Source organism: Diabrotica virgifera, chromosome 6 (assembly GCF_917563875.1).
Source record: "Diabrotica virgifera virgifera chromosome 6, PGI_DIABVI_V3a".
In the NCBI taxonomy this organism is placed as follows: Eukaryota; Metazoa; Arthropoda; class Insecta; order Coleoptera; family Chrysomelidae; genus Diabrotica; species Diabrotica virgifera.
In genome coordinates, this window is record NC_065448.1 from 64253094 (window position 1) to 64263129 (window position 10036).

Genomic DNA, 10036 nt, shown 5'->3' on the forward strand with positions numbered 1-10036 from the left:
GTTTTTATGTGGACGTCTTTTCTCCATTAAATCTAAGATTTCCTACGTCATCCATTGTTTCTAATTGTATCGGGTTGCTGTAAGATTTTTGACTTTTATCTATTTCTGTCTATTAATAACCGTTTTGTCTCCTCTTCAGTATTTTGCAAAATTTGTTTTTTAACATTCATTAAGAGGAAACAGTAGCGATCAACAGGTAGCGAAAACGCGTTCCAAGATTGCGGCTGTAATTTTGAATATTTTTTCGAGATATTTGGCACACGTATTCGTAATATAATAAAGAATGGCGGTACAGAGCCCAATTTGAAAAATATATTAATATATGGAAATTACTCTGTAATTAAATACAATATTAAAAAAACGAGCCTGTACCGCCATTAATACGAAGAGAAAAATATTAGGCCTTGGGCCCGCATATACAATTATTATTTATGACCACACCGTTGAAACTTTTTGTACTTGTTATTTGGGTGGAGTCGGACAAATTTTGAGCTTGGCGCATTATGGTAGTGGGGCGTTTGTCTGTCAAGCGGTGACGAAGTTGTCAATTTTATGCAAGAAAAAAATTTATTACCACATTGGTCATTCTATTTTAATCAATGGATTTTATCATATAAACAACGAAAACAATTTTGTCGGACAAAAATATTGGGGCATATGACGCGTCGGACACGCTAAATATGTCAAATTTATGAAAATAATAAATTTATTACCACATCGGTAATTTTAACGGTATCTATCATAAAACCTTTTTACAATAATGTGGTAACCTTGTCGGACAATTTTCACGGGGCATATGCGCAGTCGGACGCACCGAAGATGTCAATTTCCTGAAAATTTTTTATTTATTACCACAGATGTCATTTTTATTTTGTAGTGTTCTTTTACATGTGTAATGCATATTGGATCACTTGTCGGACAAAAATAATGGGGCGTTTTGGTACAATTAAAAGAAGAAGTAATTTTTATGCATACAGGGTGTTTGGTAAAGAATGGGCCATAGCTTAACCTCAGGTTCCTGAGGTTAAAATAGGCCGATTTAAGCTAACTTACCTTAGTACAAAGTTTATAATAGCCGAGATACAGGGTGTCAAAGTTAAACTTTTTTTTTATTTATTATTTAATATTTCCTGATAGGTATGAAATAACAACATGAAATTTTATATTTGGGGGTTTCTTGGGTCTAGAAATCTAAATTCCTTACCAAAAATTATGCATTGCCCAGAGGGCGCCACATATGCCTTTCAGCACTCATTTATTACGTTCAATTTTTTTTATCCCTCACTCTGTATAATTTTGACATTAAAATTTTTATTTTCCTATTAGTTTTACTTAATAAAGGTATACTTCTTTCATCTTCCTAAACTCAACCGTTTTCGAGATAAACGCATTTTAAATATGCGATACACCATCATTTTTAGCATAATATCATTGAAGTTACACCCGAAAAATAACTTAAAATTTATGAAAATAATAAATTTATTACCACATGGATAATTTTAACGGTATCTACCATAAAACCTTTTTACAATAATGTGGTAACCTTGTCGGACAATTTTCACGGGGCATATGCGCAGTCGGACCCGCCGAAAATGTCAATCTCCTGAAATTTTTTTATTTATTACCACAGATGTTATTTTTATTTTGTACTGTTTTTTTACATGTGTAATGCATATTGGATCACTTGTCGGACAAAAATAATGGGGCGTTTTGGTACAATTTAAAAAAAATTAATTTTTATACATTTTTGGCTTCATATTAAATTACGTATTTTTCGGCTCATATTACCCGTATGCGCGCCAATGGTGAATATTAAATTCTTAACTGTAGTTAAAAATGTGCAATAACTACCTCTTAAAACCCACCAAATTTCATTTGCATATCTCAACTGGTTTTAAAGCAATAAATAAATCGTCAGTTTGTCAGAAAAACTTCAACACCCCCTATCTCGGAAACGATGCATTTGTGGACATACGTTTTTCTCGTAAAGCAAACTGACTTTATTTTGTCATGCACAATTACTCCTTAAAGTTTGCCATTTAAAAACACACTTTGTCTATGAAAAACATGGCTAGTTATTAAAGTCCTTAACTTTTTTATTATCCAACATAAACGAATGAATGAAAAAACTGAATGTTGAGAAGGAATGAGGCTATAGTTAGGTTTTAATTTTAGTATTTTATAGATGCTAGAATATTCCACGGGGTGATGCGAACTTTGAGAAAAAACATTTTTCCCTTTTTAAATAGAAATTGAATAAAATTTCTGAGATCGGTAACTTTTGAATGGTATATACAATTTTCAAAATTACAATGGGATAAGACAGGGAGATTCCCTGAGTCCTCTGTTGTTCAACCTGATCATGGACGAAATAATAAAAAAAGTAAGAACAAAAAAAGAATACCAAATGGGAGAAAAACCACTTAAAATAATCTGCTGTGCAGACGACGCAATACTAATCTCTCAAAGTGAAGATGATTTACAACGTTTGCTGCACGAATTTAATATAACCGCTAGAAAATTTAACATGTAAATTTACCTAAAAAAGACTAAATGCATGGTTATATCAGCAGATCTAATAAGGTGTAAATTAGAGCTGGAGGGTCAAATAATAGAACAAGTCATGGAGTTTAAATATCTAGGCATCACACTATGCAGCTACGGAAAGCTCGAAACAAAAGTGGAAGATCAGGTGAATAAAGCAAACAGAGCCGCAGGTTGCCTGAATGAAACAATATAGAGAAATAAAAACATCAGAAAAGAAGTGAAAGGCAGAATTTACAAAAGAGTCATCAGACCAATAATGACATACGCGGCAGAAACACAACCTGATACAGAAAGGACAAAAAGAATGCTATAGAAACAGCAGAGATGAAAACATTGCGAAAAATCGATGGTAAGACGCTGTGGGATAGAGCTAGAAGTGCAGATATATGAAGGAGATGCAAGGTGGACAACATTAATAACTGGGTGAAACAGAGGTGTAACCAGGATGATCCTAAGGGGGAGTTACGTCTACTTGAAGGTCTCTGGGGGTATGGAATAATAATTGTGTTAAGCGTATAGAGCTCAAAGTACATCCAAAAGGGGGGTTATAACCCCCAAAACCACCCCCTGGTTACGCCTATGGGGTGAAAAGCAGAAGAGTAGAATGGAACGACCACATAAGCCGAATGACAACAAATAGAGTAGTAAGGACGGTCACAGAAGGTTCCCCAATAGGAAGACGATCAGTGGGAAGACCACGAAAAAGGTGGAATGACAACTTACTGGAGGCACATTGAAAAACAGACAGAGTAATGTCTATATAAAAGGAAGAAGAAGAAGAAGAGAAGAATTTTCAAAATTAAACATGCTTTGGAAAGGTAATGTTCAGTGCTAAAGGAAGCTGTAAAGTCGGACTTAAATTTTCTAAATTTTTGGGAGTTTTGGGGACGAGAACGAAAAACAGACTCTAAATGGGACGTAAAATCCACACCCTTGGACCAAAATGGATGGTTGACATATATCTCTTTTCCTATATTTTAAGATTAGATTTGGCCCAATTTTTTCAATTCAGTCACATTTAGAAAATCGAAAATTTCTTGTATAATATAGTGTCACATGTACGGGAACAGCCGTTCTCTGGGATATAAAAAAATAATAAGCATCAAGGAGACCAAAACGAACTATAAACAATTTTTCTCGGTTAGTTCTACATAGATCAAACTGAAAATTTGTAGAAATACACCTTATAATATTTATAAGGACGTAACGTAGAGAACATTCCTTCTTCTTCTTCTTTCTCATAATCCTTAGTGCCCTTCAGGGCGTCGGATGTCGGGTTCCGCCTTGTAGAGAACATTCTAAAATTTTAAAAAAAATTTCCGAAATTTTCCCTCTTGTCGAAAAATCTTTTTGGAAAATTTTGTGTACAATTCTTTGTCATGCCCTTTTAAGTGTAGTACTTAGCGTGTGTACCAATTTTTAGCTAAATCGATTCAAAAGTAACCGAGAAACACTGTTTTAAATTTTTTTTTGATAATACCTCTTCGTCGATAGCCTAAAAGAATTAAGATTTCTGTTATTTTGCCCCAACATTTTTGTCAGACAATTATATTTTTTGTTTAAGAATATAATTACTTGTAACCTACTACTTTTGTCGGAAAAATGGTTGTAAAGATAAGGGATGCACGAACCCAGCATAATTTGAAAGTATACTTTACTAATAAAAATAAATTTTTTGTCCGACTGTCGAGTTGCCCCAATATTTTTGTCCGACACTTTGATTTTTTGATTAAGAATATAATTACTTATAACCTACTAATGTTGTCGGAAAAATGGTTTTAAAGGTAAGGGTTGCACGAACCCAGAAAGGTTTAAAAGACAGTTTATTAATAAAAATTAAATTTTTTGTCCGACTTTGGATTTGACCCAATATTTTTGTCGGACACTTAGATTTTTTGATTTGGAATATAACTACTTACAACCTGATACTTGTATCGGAAATTTTTTTTTATTTCGAGAAAAAAAACTACAGAACGATGTTTGTCGTTGTTCAAGGAGTATGTACACAAATTATCAGATCACAATTTTTCTAAAATTTTCCCTCTTGTCCGAAATTTTTTTGGGAAAATTTTGGGTACAGCGCTACGTCATACCCTTTTAAATGTTTTACTTAGTGTGTGTACCAATTTTCAGCTAAATCGATTCAAAAATAACCGAAAAAATCTGTTTTAAAATATTTTTGGATAATACCTCCTCGTCCATAGCCTAAAAGAATTAAGTTTCCTGTTGGTTTGCCCAAACATTTTTGTCAGACAATTACATTTTTTGTTTAAGAGTATAATTACTTGTATCCTACTACTTTTGTCGGAAAAATGGTTGTAAAGATAAGGGATGCACGAACCCAGAATAGTTTAAAAGTATAGTTTATTAATAAAAATTAAATTTTTTGTCCGACTTTGGATGTGCCCCACTATTTAAGTCGGGCACTTAGATTTTTTGATTTGAAATATAACTACTTATAACCTTATACATGTGCTGAAAATTTTTTTTTAATTCGAGAAAAAAAATACAGAACGATGTTTGTCGTTGTTCAAGGAGTATGTACACAAATTATCAGATCACAATTTTTCTAAAATTTTCCCACTTGTCGGAAAATTTTTTAAGAAAATTTTGGGTTCCGGTCTGCGTCATACTCTTTTAAATGCTTTACTTAGTGTGTGTACCAATTTTCAGCTAAATCGATTCAAAAGTAACCGAGAAACACTGTTTTAAATTTTTTTTTTTGATAATACCTCCTCGTCGATAGCCTAAAGGAATTAAGTTTTCTGTTCGTTTGCCCCAACATTTTTGTCAGACAATTACATTTTTTGTTTAAGAATATAATTACTTGTAACCTACTACTTTTGTCGGAAAAATGGTTGTAAAAATAAGGGATGCACGAACCCAGCATAATTTGAAAGTATACTTTACTAATAAAAATAAATTTTTTGTCCGACTGTCGAGTTGCCCCAATATTTTTGTCCGACACTTTGATTTTTTGATTAAGAATATAATTACTTATAACCTACTAATGTTGTCGGAAAAATGGTTTTAAAGGTAAGGGTTTCACGAACCCAGAAAAGTTTAAAAGACAGTTTATTAATAAAAATTAAATTTTTTGTCCGACTTTGGATTTGACCCAATATTTTTGTCGGACACTAAGATTTTTTGATTTGGAATATAACTACTTATAACCTGATACTTGTATCGGAAATTTTTTTTTATTTCGAGAAAAAAAACTACAGAACGATGTTTGTCGTTGTTCAAGGAGTATGTACACAAATTATCAGATCACAATTTTTCTAAAATTTTCCCTCTTGTCGGAAAATTTTTTAAGAAAATTTTGAGTTCCGATCTACGTCATACCCTTTTAAATGCTTTACTTAGTGTGTGTACCAATTTTCAGCTAAATCGATTCAAAAGTAACCGAGAAACACTGTTTTAAAATTTTTTTTTGATAATACCTCCTCGTCGATAGCCTAAAAGAATTAAGTTTTCTGTTCGTTTGCCCCAACATTTTTGTCAGACAATTATATTTTTTGTTTAAGAATATAATTACTTGTAACCTACTACTTTTGTCGGAAAAATGGTTGTAAAGATAAGGGATGCACGAACCCAGAATAGTTTAAAAGTATAGTTTATTAATAAAAATTAAATTTTTTGTCCGACTTTGGATGTGCCCCACTATTTATGTCGGGCACTTAGATTTTTTATTTGAAATATAACTACTTATAACCTGATACATGTGCTGAAAATTTTTTTTAATTCGAGAAAAAAAATACAGAACGATGTTTGTCGTTTTTCAAGGAGTATGTACACAAATTATCAGATCACAATTTTTCTAAAATTTTCCCTCTTGTCGGAAAATTTTTTAAGAAAATTTTGGGTTCCGATCTGCGTCATACCCTTTTAAATGCTTTACTTAGTGTGTGTACCAATTTTCAGCTAAATCGATTCAAAAGTAACCGAGAAACACTGTTTTAAATTTTTTTTTTGATAATACCTCCTCGTCGATAGCCTAAAGGAATTAAGTTTTCTGTTCGTTTGCCCCAACATTTTTGTCAGACAATTACATTTTTTGTTTAAGAATATAATTACTTGTAACCTACTACCTTTGTCGGAAAAATGGTTGTAAAGATAAGGGATGCACGAACCCAGCATAATTTGAGAGTATACTTTACTAATAAAAATAAATTTTTTGTCCGACTGTCGAGTTGCCCCAATATTTTTGTCCGACACTTTGATTTTTTGATTAAGAATATAATTACTTATAACCTACTAATGTTGTCGTAAAAATGGTTTTAAAGGTAATGGTTGCACGAACCGAGAAAGGTTTAAAAGACAGTTTATTAATAAAAATTAAATTTTTTGTCCGACTTTGGATTTGACCCAATATTTTTGTCGGACACTTAGATTTTTGATTTGGAATATAACTACTTATAACCTGATACTTGTGTCGGAAATTTTTTTTATTTCGAGAAAAAAAACTACAGAACGATGTTTGTCGTTGTTCAAGGAGTATGTACGCAAATATCAGATCACAATTTTTCTAAAATTTTCCCTCTTGTCCGAAATTTTTTTGGGAAAATTTTGGGTACAGCGCTACGTCATACCCTTTTAAATGTTTTACTTAGTGTGTGTACCAATTTTCAGCTAAATCGATTCAAAAATAACCGAAAAAATCTGTTTTAAAATATTTTTGGATAATACCTCCTCGTCCATAGCCTAAAAGAATTAAGTTTCCTGTTCGTTTGCCCCAACATTTATGTCAGACAATTACATTTTTTGTTTAAGAGTATAATTACTTGTATCCTTCTACTTTTGTCGGAAAATGGTTGTAAAGATAAGGGATGCACGAACCCAGAATAGTTTAAAAGTATAGTTTATTAATAAAAATTAAATTTTTTGTCCGACTTTGGATGTGCCCCACTATTTATGTCAGGCACTTAGATTTTTTGATTTGGAATATAACTACTTATAACCTGATACATGTGCTGAAAATTTTTTTTTTTTAATTCGAGAAAAAAATACAGAACGATGTTTGTCGTTGTTCAAGGAGTATGTACACAAATTATCAGATCACAATTTTTCTAAAATTTTCCCTCTTGTCGGAAAATTTTTTAAGAAAATTTTTGGTTCCGATCTACGTCATACCCTTTTAAATGCTTTACTTAGTGTGTGTACCAATTTTCAGCTAAATCGATTCAAAAGTAACCGAGAAACTCTGTTTTAAAAATTTTTTTTGATAATACCTCCTCGTCGATAGCCTAAAAGAATTAAGTTTTCTGTTCGTTTGCCCCAACATTTTTGTCAGACAATTATATTTTTTGTTTAAGAATATAATTACTTGTAACCTACTACTTTTGTCGGAAAAATGGTTCTAAAGATAAGGGATGCACGAAGCCAGCATAATTTGAAAGTATACTTTACTAATAAAAATAAATTTTTTGTCCGACTGTCGAGTTGCCCCAATATTTTTGTCCGACACTTTGATTTTTTGATTAAGAATATAATTACTTATGACCTACTAATGTTGTCGGAAAAATGGTTTTAAAGGTAAGGGTTGCACGAACCCAGTAAGGTTTATAGACAGTTTATTAATAAAAATTAAATTTTTTGTCCGACTTTGGATTTGACCCAATATTTTTGTCGGACACTTAGATTTTTTGATATAGAATATAACTACTTATAACCTGATACTTGTGTCAGAAATTTTTTTTAATTGGGAAAAAAACTACAGAACGATGTTTGTCGTTGTTCAAGGAGTATGTAAGCAAATATCAGATCACAATTTTTCAAAAATTTTCCCTCTTGTCGGAAAATTTTTTAAGAAAATTTTGGGTACAGTTCTACGTCATACCCTTTTAAATGTTTTACTTAGTGTGTGCCAATTTTGAGCTAAATCGATTCAAAAATAACCGAGAAAACTCTTTTAAAATTTTTTAATATTACTTTCTCGTCGATAGCCTAAATGAATTAAGTTTTCTGTTCGTTTGCCCCAAGATTTTTGTCAAAAAATTACATTTTTTGTTTAAGAATATAATTACTTGTAACTTACTAGCTTTGTCGGAAAAATGGTTGTTAAGATAAGGGATACACGAACCAAGCATATTTTAAAAGTATAGTTTATCAATAAAAATTAAATTTTTTGTCTGACTTTGGATTTGCCCCAATATTTTTGTCGGACACTTAGATTTTTTGATTTGGAATATAACTACTTATAACCTGATACTTGTGTCGGAAATTTTTTTTATTTCGAGAAAAAAAACTACAGAACGATGTTTGTCGTTGTTCAAGGAGTATGTACGCAAATATCAGATCACAATTTTTCTAAAATTTTCCCTCTTGTCCGAAATTTTTTTGGGAAAATTTTGGGTACAGCGCTACGTCATACCCTTTTAAATGTTTTACTTAGTGTGTGTACCAATTTTCAGCTAAATCGATTCAAAAATAACCGAAAAAATCTGTTTTAAAATATTTTTGGATAATACCTCCTCGTCCATAGCCTAAAAGAATTAAGTTTCCTGTTCGTTTGCCCCAACATTTTTGTCAGACAATCACATTTTTTGTTTAAGAGTATAATTACTTGTATCCTACTACTTTTGTCGGAAAAATGGTTGTAAAGATAAGGGATGCACGAACCCAGAATAGTTTAAAAGTATAGTTTATTAATAAAAATTAAATTTTTTGTCCGACTTTGGATGTGCCCCACTATTTATGTCGGGCACTTAGATTTTTTGATTTGAAATATAACTACTTATAACCTGATACATGTGCTGAAAATTTTTTTTTAATTCGAGAAAAAAAATACAGAACGATGTTTGTCGTTGTTCAAGGAGTATGTACACAAATTATCAGATCACAATTTTTCTAAAATTTTCCCTCTTGTCGGAAAATTTTTTAAGAAAATTTTGGGTTCCGATCTGCGTCATATCCTTTTAAATGCTTTACTTAGTGTGTGTACCAATTTTCAGCTAAATCGATTCAAAAGTAACCGAGAAACACTGTTTTAAATTTTTTTTTTTGATAATACCTCCTCGTCGATAGCCTAAAGGAATTAAGTTTTCTGTTCGTTTGCCCCAACATTTTTGTCAGACAATTACATTTTTTGTTTAAGAATATAATTACTTGTAACCTACTACTTTTGTCGGAAAAATGGTTGTAAAGATAAGGGATGCACGAACCCAGCATAATTTGAAAGTATACTTTACTAATAAAAATAAATTTTTTGTCCGACTGTCGAGTTGCCCCAATATTTTTGTCCGACGCTTTGATTTTTTGATTAAGAATATAATTACTTATAACCTACTAATGCTGTCGGAAAAATGGTTGTAAATAAAAAAATTTCAGGAAATTGACATCTTCGGCGCGTCCGACTGCGCATATGCCCCGTGAAAATTGTCCGACAAGGTTACCACATTATTGTAAAAAGGTTTTATGATAGATACCGTTAAAATTATCGATGTGGTAATAAATTTATTATTTTCATAAATTTGACATATTTAGCGTG

General features: G+C 31.6%; 1 long non-coding RNA gene across 1 annotated transcript; it reads right to left on the reverse strand.

Annotated features, from left to right (window-relative positions):
- Positions 1–5185: 5185 nt before the first annotated feature.
- LOC126887078 (uncharacterized) lies at positions 5186–9768 on the reverse strand. Its single transcript, XR_007698949.1, has 3 exons — positions 9662–9768; positions 7779–7880; positions 5186–5279 (listed from the first exon to the last, which is right to left on the reverse strand). It is a non-coding gene; the product is annotated as an uncharacterized LOC126887078 (long non-coding RNA).
- Positions 9769–10036: the final 268 nt, after the last annotated feature.